The sequence below is a fragment of the Enoplosus armatus genome, chromosome 10, assembly GCF_043641665.1.
Source record: "Enoplosus armatus isolate fEnoArm2 chromosome 10, fEnoArm2.hap1, whole genome shotgun sequence".
Classification (NCBI taxonomy): Eukaryota; Metazoa; Chordata; class Actinopteri; order Centrarchiformes; family Enoplosidae; genus Enoplosus; species Enoplosus armatus.
In genome coordinates, this window is record NC_092189.1 from 5,453,609 (window position 1) to 5,463,938 (window position 10,330).

The window sequence follows — 10,330 nt, forward strand, 5'->3', positions numbered from 1 at the left end:
AGCCCCCCCCCCCCCCCCCCCTCTCCCCTACCCCCTTCGGCTCCGTTCCCGTCCCGACTCCAGGATGTCCGACTGCAGCGCAAGTCCCGCCGACCGGGTGATCAAATGTAGGCATGCCAAATCCTGCACGGCCAGTGAGAGCTACCTCTGTGCCAGTAACTCTGCTGTAACTCATCGTTCTTTTTCTTTTTGTTTGCATCCCTGTCGTGCACCAGTGTCTCTTATTCGCACACTTTTGTTTTGATTCCATCCCTTTTTATTATTATACCACCTTATAATAAAATAAGCCTGTTTGGCTGGCGAGTCACCATGCATGTGCCTCTGAGCCTTTTAGGGGAGGGATGTGGTGATGGAGAGGAAGGGGTGGGGGGGGGTATCCAGTACGATACGCCATAATCAGGGTCTTCCCTCGGTGTTCTATTAGAATTCACCCCCTCACCGAGGCATTACCCCATTTTCTAACAGGGGGATGTCTCTTCCTCTATGTATAGCCAAGGCTTTTGTGCGACACCCTGTGCTGCATGAGCTCCATTTACGCGCTCCACTCCTAGCGGTGGTTTCGTGTTACTGAATAATACCCTACAGAGACACAGCCGAGAGAGTGATAGAGAGAGGAAAAGAGCAGGGAGGGAGAGAGGGAGATGAGCATCTTGTTCCAATGAAACATCAAGCAGTGTGACGATGACAGCGAAAGGCAGACATAAAGGTAAATACATGTTACGCATAGCCTGCGATCTTTTGGTGTTGTGGTTCTGCTGTGGATGTGGACGGTGTCACGGGATGATGTTGCATGGAAGCAACGATGTAAGGAGAGAGGGAGGGAGGGTAAGGTGCTATGGGGGACTTGTCACTCGGAGACTCAAGGATTTTTTTTTGTTGTTGAGCTTTCTGTCTCAGTGTTCGTGTACTGTTTGTCTCCGGCTGCTCCGGTGTCGGAAGTGCCGGCTGCCTCTGTGATGTGGCCTACATGTGCGAGCTGGTTGTATTTTCTTCGCAGAATCTGAGCCCAAGTGAGACAATCGAGTGGTTTAAATGGCAGGCAGGCAACTTTGCCATGCAGGCCGATAGCGCGCCCCTTCATGCCCGCGAGTTTGCTTTTAATTGTACGGGCCGGTGAGATGAAGCCAACCCCGGTGTTCGCCGACGTGACGTTAAAAAAAAACCGCGAGTGCACATGATGGATTTGCGAGTCGTTTGAAGTCGACGTCCCCCCCCCCCCGGCAAGGCCTGAATGTCAGCGGGTGATGCTGCTTCTCCCGTGCGTCTCCGGAAAGGTCTCCCCGGCTTCCCCCCTCTCGTTTCCCCGAGCGCCAAATGAGAGACAAAATTGAGTTTGGGGAGGCTGCGCCGCGCATCCGAGCCCACCGCCCGACGATGATTATGCATCTCGCCCTAATGGTGTAATTGCATCGCTGGATTATGGAATATTTAATGTGTTTGTGAGAGTGTCTGTTTCAGCTTTACGCGTGGGCGGCTATAGGGGAGGCGAGGAGGGGGCTCCGCTCGGGTTCTGATCCGCGGAGCTTGCACAGATTGTCGTGCTTGTCGGGTCACAACAAGGCTGGCAGGGCAGCGGTGCTTCCAAGCACGCAGCCTGTCACATGCAACGATGCCTGGCTGGCTGTCTCTCCCACTGGCTCCCCTTAATAAACTCTCAAGGTCTCTCTGCCGGAAGAAGCGGAGCTGACAGTTGGATGCGTCGCTCGGGCATGCCCCGGTATTCCGTGCGTGCGTCGTGCTTGGGAAGGGGGTGGGGTGGAATGGGGGCGTGGGGGCTCTTGCAGTTTTTGCACGTAGGACTTCAAGACTGCATGTGCATATGCCTACAGTATAGCTGGGCCTGTGTGTGTGTGTGTGTAACTACATGGATGCAGCAGGGGCGGTGCTTGGAAATCTGGATCCCCCTGGAAAAACTGACCGCAGCCAAATTAACACTGACCCCCCCCTAAGCCATCCATTAGTTATGTACCTTTACCCTCAAATTAGTAGCCCCCTCCTTCATATGTGCATGTGTATTTTTACATCTTCATTTCTGTTTGCATGTGTGTTGTAATGCAGCTGGGCCCCCGGAGCTCAGCTGCCTCAACACTGGAACAAACAAAGCGGCCTATATCCTCATGCATCATCCATCTCACACACACACACACACACACACATATATAGATGCACCTTCTCTAACAAACGTGCAGCAAAACAACACAGCAATTCATCAGTCAGGTGAGTGATTTAGAGTGTATGAGGCTGCAGAGGGATGGGGGCATCAGTCAGAGACGTTACTCCTGGCGGATGGACTGTGCCCGGTAGTTCCCCACATTATGGATTTTTACTGATATTCAGAGGAGGGAGGCGCACAGAGATGGAGCCAAAGGACAAAGCATACAGAGAGGAGAGGGCAGAGAGTGTGGGGGCGAGGTGAGGGAGAGAGGGAAGGAGAGAATGTGACAAGGCCACGGAGGAGGTGAAGTAGCTGGAGCAAGAGAGAGAGAGAGAGAGAGGGGGACAGAGAGAAAAAAGAGAAAGCCAAGGCAAGTAGTGTTTCACACTGTTGAGTGGCAGGACAGCATCCTCTGACTTAACCAATGAACTCACACCTTTTTTGATTCACTTACCATGCAAACCCGTCTGTGTGTGTGTGTGTGTGTGTGTGTGTGTGTGTGAAAAACAAGCAGAATTCAGAGCCAAAATATGAGAATGTGAGTCTTACTTAAACGTTTTATTGAATAATTCTAAAGAAGTCTCCACTAAATATGGCAATACTTTGTAGAAACACAATGTAGGTTCTGTCACTGCTACATCATGCCAGACCCATAACTGTCTCTCCAGGATCCAGGATGCAGCCCTACTGCATGGATCCTAATTTATCATTAGTAACACAGAGAAGAGGCATCATGCTATCAGTCTCCTTGGACCAGTCTTCACTGGTGACAAACTCGTACCCATGAGTCAACAGCAAGGAATCTTGGGTGTGCAAAATGTGGACTAAATGTAAGTAATAGATGACCACATCCATATATACGTACAGTGCATACATGAAGGCTGGTACATACGCTCTGCAGGGCTTAATCTCCCTGTCAAATTCCTAGAATCCTGAGGTGAGTGCCAAAGCAGGGTACAGATAGACCCACGGAACAAGGTCAGAGCACACAGCTAGTGCTGAAAAGCTCAACTGACAAAAAAAACAAATCAATGACAGTATTAAAGATCGATTAAACGTGTAACACTCTGCCTGTGGTTACCCCATTTAGCAGCGAAAATATGGGAAATGGAAAATACGTGGAAAATGCACTAGCAACATGTGAAGCTCCTGGGCTAATGTTTGATTCCCAAACATGAAAACACAAACATTTAGCACATTACAGATAATGTGTGATGCGTCACTTCCAGTGCACAGCTTCTGCCTTATAGACACGTGTAATTAATAACATTAATGATGGCTGTGTTCCATATGTCAGCTAGTTTCAGGGTCCTCGTATTTTGCACGGTGGCTCACGGTGTCCGGCTTACTGGGACACTTCCAGAGTTTAGAGCTTACTTGCTGTGAAAAAGGTCTATTGGCATTCTTATCTAGGACTGGTGCGACCAGCCAAGCCATGACGAGCTTGATCAAATAAACGTGCCAAGCATTTTATGGCAGTTTCATACTTTTGAGGACTCCATTTCATATGGTTGTAAATGGAATACCTGAGACAAACAAGAGTTTTTGTGACATTAAAGCTGATTAACTGATGGAAAACATATTCAGAATATCTTTCAATATATTGCAATCCAGTAGCCTTTTCTCTTGGTGGATATTTCGACGTGTCAGACAAAGGTGTGACTAATAACGTTAATCATGACTGTGTTCCATTTAGCTGCTCCATCGCCAGGGCCCTGATAATGTGCATGTTGGCTCACTGACATGACCTACTGGTTCACCGAAATGGAAAAGGGACATCATTAATGTTATTAGTTACAGCTTTACTTTTCCTGCTATGACAAGTCGAACTGTACGGTGTGACAAAGGCCTACAGAGTCTCAGAAATGACATTAGAGTTGAATCACCACCTTCCTGACACCATGTCAATACAAAGGGAACATTATGAGCTCCGGGATAGAATTTATTGCATCTGATTTCACAGATGTACCTAATAAAACTGTAAACTCAGTGGATGATAAATGTATTGGCACTTAAACATCATGTGTTTATCATTATCTCAGCCCTGAAAAGAAACATTTTAGTAATCCAAAGTTAGTATTATGTTCATTACATTTTCTCCTCAAGGTTCACCTAATCCACAGACTATTTTAACTGATTGTTCGTCCTCATCCCTTAAACAACTCAGGATAGTTTAAAACTTCCAAACCATCCGGCTTCAGTTAGTGCACACGTCACGTTTAGGATATTGCCTGTCATTGCTTAGTATACTGTATGTGTGCTAGCATAATGCAGGGCAGAGCTACACAGAGAGCGTTTTGCTGCCAAATATCTTGTCATATATCGAGTAGGGTGCCAATGCTCTAAACTGCCTGATAATACAGTTTAGAAAGAGCAAAAAGGATTTGATGATAATAATAGCAAGCTAGCATTGTTAGAATTCCTACTAAAAGCCTAGCTCCTTTGACTCAGAGTGAGAAAGTAGTAGAAGAACAACGTATCAAGGATCAAAGGTGACATTTCTCATTGACACTGTAAGTTCTGACCTTTTAAACATATCAATGAATGTGTTCACCAAAGCTGAGAGGAGCCATATCCAATATGCACACATGCATGTATGCATTCATGCATGCACAAGCACTCACACACACACACTCTCACACACACACACACACACACACACACACATCACCTCTGGCAAGGCTTGGGGCACACTGGGCATATTTCCTTTTAGTGTAACATGCTGTCCCATTCCCTCATGGTTCCCTCAGAGCCCTTTGTGAGCTGTGTGTGTGTGTGTGTGTGTGTGTGTGTGTGTGTGTGTGTGAGTGTGTGTTGGATTTTGGTGTTATCCTTGTGAGCCAGGGGTCCCACCTTGACAGGTCTCTGTGTGCCCTGTGGGGAGGGTGGCAGGGCATGGGCTATTTATAGAGAAGGTACTCCAGAGAGAGAGAGAGAGAGAGAGAGAGAGAGAGATTGTCTAATGAGGACAGGCTGTTAGGGGATGGGCCGTTGTTTCTGGTCGTGTGTGTGTGTGTGTGTGTGTGTGTCTGTGTACACAGATGGTCCTTCATGTGTGTAGTGTGCATTAATTGAACAACTTCAAACGCATCTTTAGTTGCCCCCCCCCCCACCACCACCTTCAAAGACCCATGGATCTATGTTAGCTGATCTGGGTCAAAGATGGTAGATAAACACAGACACACACACACACACACACACACACACAATAGGCATGTGAACAGTCGTAGCTCTCCTCTCTCAAACCCCCCAATTTTCGCTTTCCCTCTCTCTCCTCTCATTCGCTGCTCTCATTCTTTCATCCCTCCTTCATTTATTAATGCAAAGACAGGCAGCGGGATGAGCTGATCTATGGAGATGTGTGTGTGATCACTTTAGATGAGGTCTTGTAGAGGGCAACACATCTAACATACGAACACACACACACACACACACATACAGGCATGCCATCAGCTCTGGTCGATGTCACTGGATGAACAGCAGACAGATGCAGTCAGGGCAGGCACAGTATTGCACTGTAATGAATTGATTCATAGCCTGCATGTAGCACATATAGGACTGTTTATACTGTATGTGCTTCTGTAGTCACTGTTTATGTACTATTTTTACCATGTTTAACTTCTGGCATATTTATTGCTCAGCACCAAAGACGATTTCCTTTTCTTTTCGGTTATCTGACAACCAGGTGATTGAAAAGCACACGCTTTGTTGTTTTATACCTATTTAGTCATATTTTGCAACATTTGGAGGACAGACACAAATGAGGACAGATGGATCACGGGTGACTTCTACAGTCATTTCTGCAATCTGTCTGTTCTCGCTCGCTGTCAGTTCCTCCGTCCTGCACCAGCCCCTCTCATTGTGGATGGTGTGCCTGTGTTATTAAAACTGATGAAATATCCCCACAATTAACTTTAGCCATTAGGGAGGATGCGCACAATAACAAGATGATTCTGATCAGATTCTGCTCCAGTTAGGCTATTAGGCCAGCCCAAACAAATTTAGGAGATTTGGTTGAAAGCTATGTCATAGATTTTCTCTCAGGCTCCCCCTCACTGCGCTGTGATGTGGAGATTTTTGGCTGAGCTGGCAGCTTTGGCACTTAATAAATTCCACACCGGGGAGTTCAGCTGTGGAGAGTGGGCCAGAAGACAAAAACTAAAAAGGAAGAAGCTAAAAATGCTTTCACCTCTTTGCTCATCTTACACCCCTTGGTGCAGCTCACCTCACACACCCCATGCATCGTGTGATTGGTTGCTTCAGCGAAAAGGACAGTCCTGGATGAACAACATGAACGTACTTTTTTTTTTTTTCACTCCACTTTCCTGCACTTCAGAGAGTGCAGTTCACTGTGTTCGTCATCTGCACTCAGACAAGGGACAGCTTAGACTGTACTGTCAGAAAGTAAAGTTCCCTCACAAGGTTGAAGCACTTGGCAGCATCACAGCGTGTTAAAAATGCCTTAGAGCAGCGTTTGAGAGAAATACTATCCACCATCACTTCACTCAAGAAGTGTGGCTTTTATGGTCAGAGCTGACTATATATCAAGCTAACATCATCCTTACACTGCTCATATCTGCGTAGGGTGAATGATGTGGAACTCCTTCTACACTATTCATCACTTATTATCCAGTATTTCATTTATTTCATGTGTTTATAATAAGGATAAAGCAGATGGATAAACATTTCTGTAAATGTGCAGGTGTTAACCACCTGGTTAATGTTCAACTGCAGTCCTAACACATCCTAATTCATAGTTTGCCCATAGGTAGCCTATTAGTCATTAGCCATTAGCTAGGCCTTTTTATGTGTTAAGTTAACCCTTGTCCTTTGTTTCCAGTTGCTGCAAAATGTAGATTTACAGTTTGTCCCTGGCAAAGTGATTCCCATTGTACTATTATTTTTTATTTTTAAACTAATATTATTGATAGCACTCTCTACTTCCTGTATATATAAATATAAACAACAAGAAATAGAAAGCTGTAACTGATCCCATCTTTCACGTCAAAACATGGACTTTTATCAGGAGACAACTCTGCGTTTATGGTGCATAGTGTTAGCATAGCGACCATGACATTAGCCTTCTGGTCCTCCTGACAGGTGAGCCTGTATGTGAATGAATTAACTTGTGAGCCGCTTGTAAAGCCCCTGTTTTATGCCAATATTATTATTTAAATGTAGCATCAGAGGCTAGGGGTATTGAAATTCATCCTCAAACAAAGACAGGGCTCATGCTATTATTATTATTATTATGCTAAACTAAAGTAAACTATGTTAGCTTAAGTGTGTAGCCAACTGTCTCACAGTCAGACAGGATGACACTGGATGAGATGTTGCTAACTTGAAAGGTCTGCCAGACTTGGTAAAGCAGTGCCTGTGTGTTAGTGCTAGCTTGAGTGTGTGCATCAAGCCAGCAGGGTCAGTTGTCTCATTGACTGAAAGTGTTAGGAGCTCAGTGACAGGAGATATATATGTTACTGACATACCTGCCCTTTACACGTGGTGCAGGTACATGAGATTTTGTGTAATAGCAAATGTTCTCTCTGGAAGAGATACACAAGAGTACCTGCCGGGGCTTTAACTTGCATTGAAAGATGTCTTAGTGGTGTAAAGACGACTGAGTAATACTGTATGTTGCAGTTTGAAACCACAAACTGGTTAACATGTGATGATAAGTTGTACCACTGAATGCATATACTGTAGATTATAAATGTGGGTGCTATATCAAATGTAAATGCATTTCCTCTGCATTAATGTTGTGCTCCAGGCCTACACATTTTAATGCATAATGCAGAAAGCCTTTCCTTATTAGCGAAAATACTTATTTTGCTAACAAAATTGCTTTGAGGAAGAATAAGCTGTACCAACATGTTTGACAAATTCCTATCAGAATTGCAATATTGAATTCAGACGTGATTCCTTCATAATTTACAGCTCTAAACCCCAGACAGCTTTCAGTCTTCAACCTTTCCACGTGTGCTTGAACCTCTCACGTTTGCAGTACTCCCCTTGAAATGTGCGCTCATCAAACGGTCAGTCGTCAGGTGCAAAAGACCTTCTTGGTTTGACAGTGTTGGTGGTGAACCTCTCCTCTCTCCATTCCCTAACTGCCAAGTATAGTTTTCCCAAGTATAGTTCCTTCCCCAAGCTCTGTGTCTCTGCTGCTCTACGCTCTCTCATACCTGCCCTACTTTCACGCTACTCACACAATTCACGAGTTTCACACTCCTTGCCTCTCTCTCTCTCTTAGTCTTTTTCACACACACACACACACACACACACACACACACACACAGACACGCACAAACCAGAAGCCTCAGTTTTACCTCAAATCAGAAATATACATACACACACTGAGTTCATGTATATGTGCAAGCTTCAAAAGAATGCTGTATGCGTACAGCTGTTTTGTGACTTGTATCAGCATCATTACAGTTTGTAGCACAGTACAGTACAGTGTGGTGCAGTACAGTAGTACATTATGTTACAGTACAATGAAGGAAGAGGTTTAGCCACATACTGACTAAGCCCCTGTTGTTTCCTTTTATAAAGAAATATGAAGTCACACTAATACCAACATGCATGATAAATTCTCTGTCTGGCTTACGTTCTCTGACAGCCCGGGGTGCACAAATTGTTTGAAATATTAATCAGCTCCAACCTGAAAGCCAAAAACTGGTTTTAACATGCAGATCTGCTGTTTTCTTAATCGATGGAAAACAGACCCTTCAGCTTGGCAGCTCGTGGTGTCCTGGGATGTCTCAGGGTGCTCTTGTGTGTTGTATTCGGTCTTAAGGTGCAGTAATGAGCTAACCTATGGAGCACCAAGGTGCCATTAGATACTGGTGGGTGTCTAAATATCCATTCAGGCGTGTCTCTGTGTGTCCCAGGCGGCTTAGGGTACCCTGAGATGTGTTTTGGTTAAGTTGTCTTGGGATGTTCTGGTGTGCCTCCATGCATAAAGTGCTCATGGGCATCTTTAGTATGATCGAGGACAAAAAGGTTCATACAAATTCCCCCTTTTTTTCATGTGAGATCCAAATGGCTAGAAGGTCCTTTAGTCTGAAAATAGCTCAAAACCAGAGCAAACATAACTGTATGATTTTGTCAGAAGCTATTTTGTTTTTTTTACTGCCCCTCCGGACGGTTCATTTAGCAATACTGGCTAAATGTTGCTGATGTTTCAGTGGTGATTACATAAAACCGTGCTGTGTGGTTTCATGTGGTTGTTGAGCTACTTTTACTGTAAAGAAATAAAACGTGAGTATCACATTAAAATGTAATGATGGACATCAGTGTGGAAGCTCACTGAAGAGACTGTGGCCTGTTAACAGCGACAGGAAGAGAGGGAAGCAGGAGAGAGAGAGATGAGAGAAAAACTGAAAAAAACAGAGAAGGGGCAAGAGGAGAGAGTGCAAAACAGAGACAAAGTGACAGAGAGTGAAAGTGTGTGTGTGTGTGTGTGTGTGTGTAGAGAGAGAGAGAGAGGGAGAGCCAGGCCTAGTTTTTAGTTTGTGATCTAGGCCATTATCTGTGTTAGCACTGGTGGGGCTCCAACAGGCTCTGTGGATCCTGCATAACAATACCTTTTATGAGCTTGTATGTGTGTGTGTGTGTGTGTGTGTGTGTGTGTGTGTACCACTCTAGGCTCACACACACGCATATGCGATCATGCATGTTAACGCCATTGTGCCATACATGATGTACGCATGCGCCCTTGCGCCTCTGCCTTTTGTTTCTTGCCACTGAGTTTGTGCCTGTTTGTTAAGACCACTCGTGTGTGTGTGTGTGTGTGTGTGTGTGTGTGTGTGTGTGTGTGTGTCTACGTGTTGTCGAGTGTGTCTTCATATGTGTGTATGTGACTCCTCACGTGCAGCTGTGCGCTCTTGCTGTATCACCCCCGTCGTCAGTCAACCCCCCTCTCCAGCAGCGCCCTGGGGGCCTTCATTATGTAAGAAAGACATTACTGCAGAACAGAGGCAGAGAGGCAGAGAGACATTACTGCAGAACAGAGGCAGGCAGCCCTGATAACTCTGGCAGCCCCTGGTTCAATGCAACCCACCTCACACACACACACACACACACACACACACACACACACACACTAAGCCTGCAGAAGAGGTGTGATCGGGATAATGGTGAGGATTGAGGGCTTCTGATGTTTGTGGGCAAGCT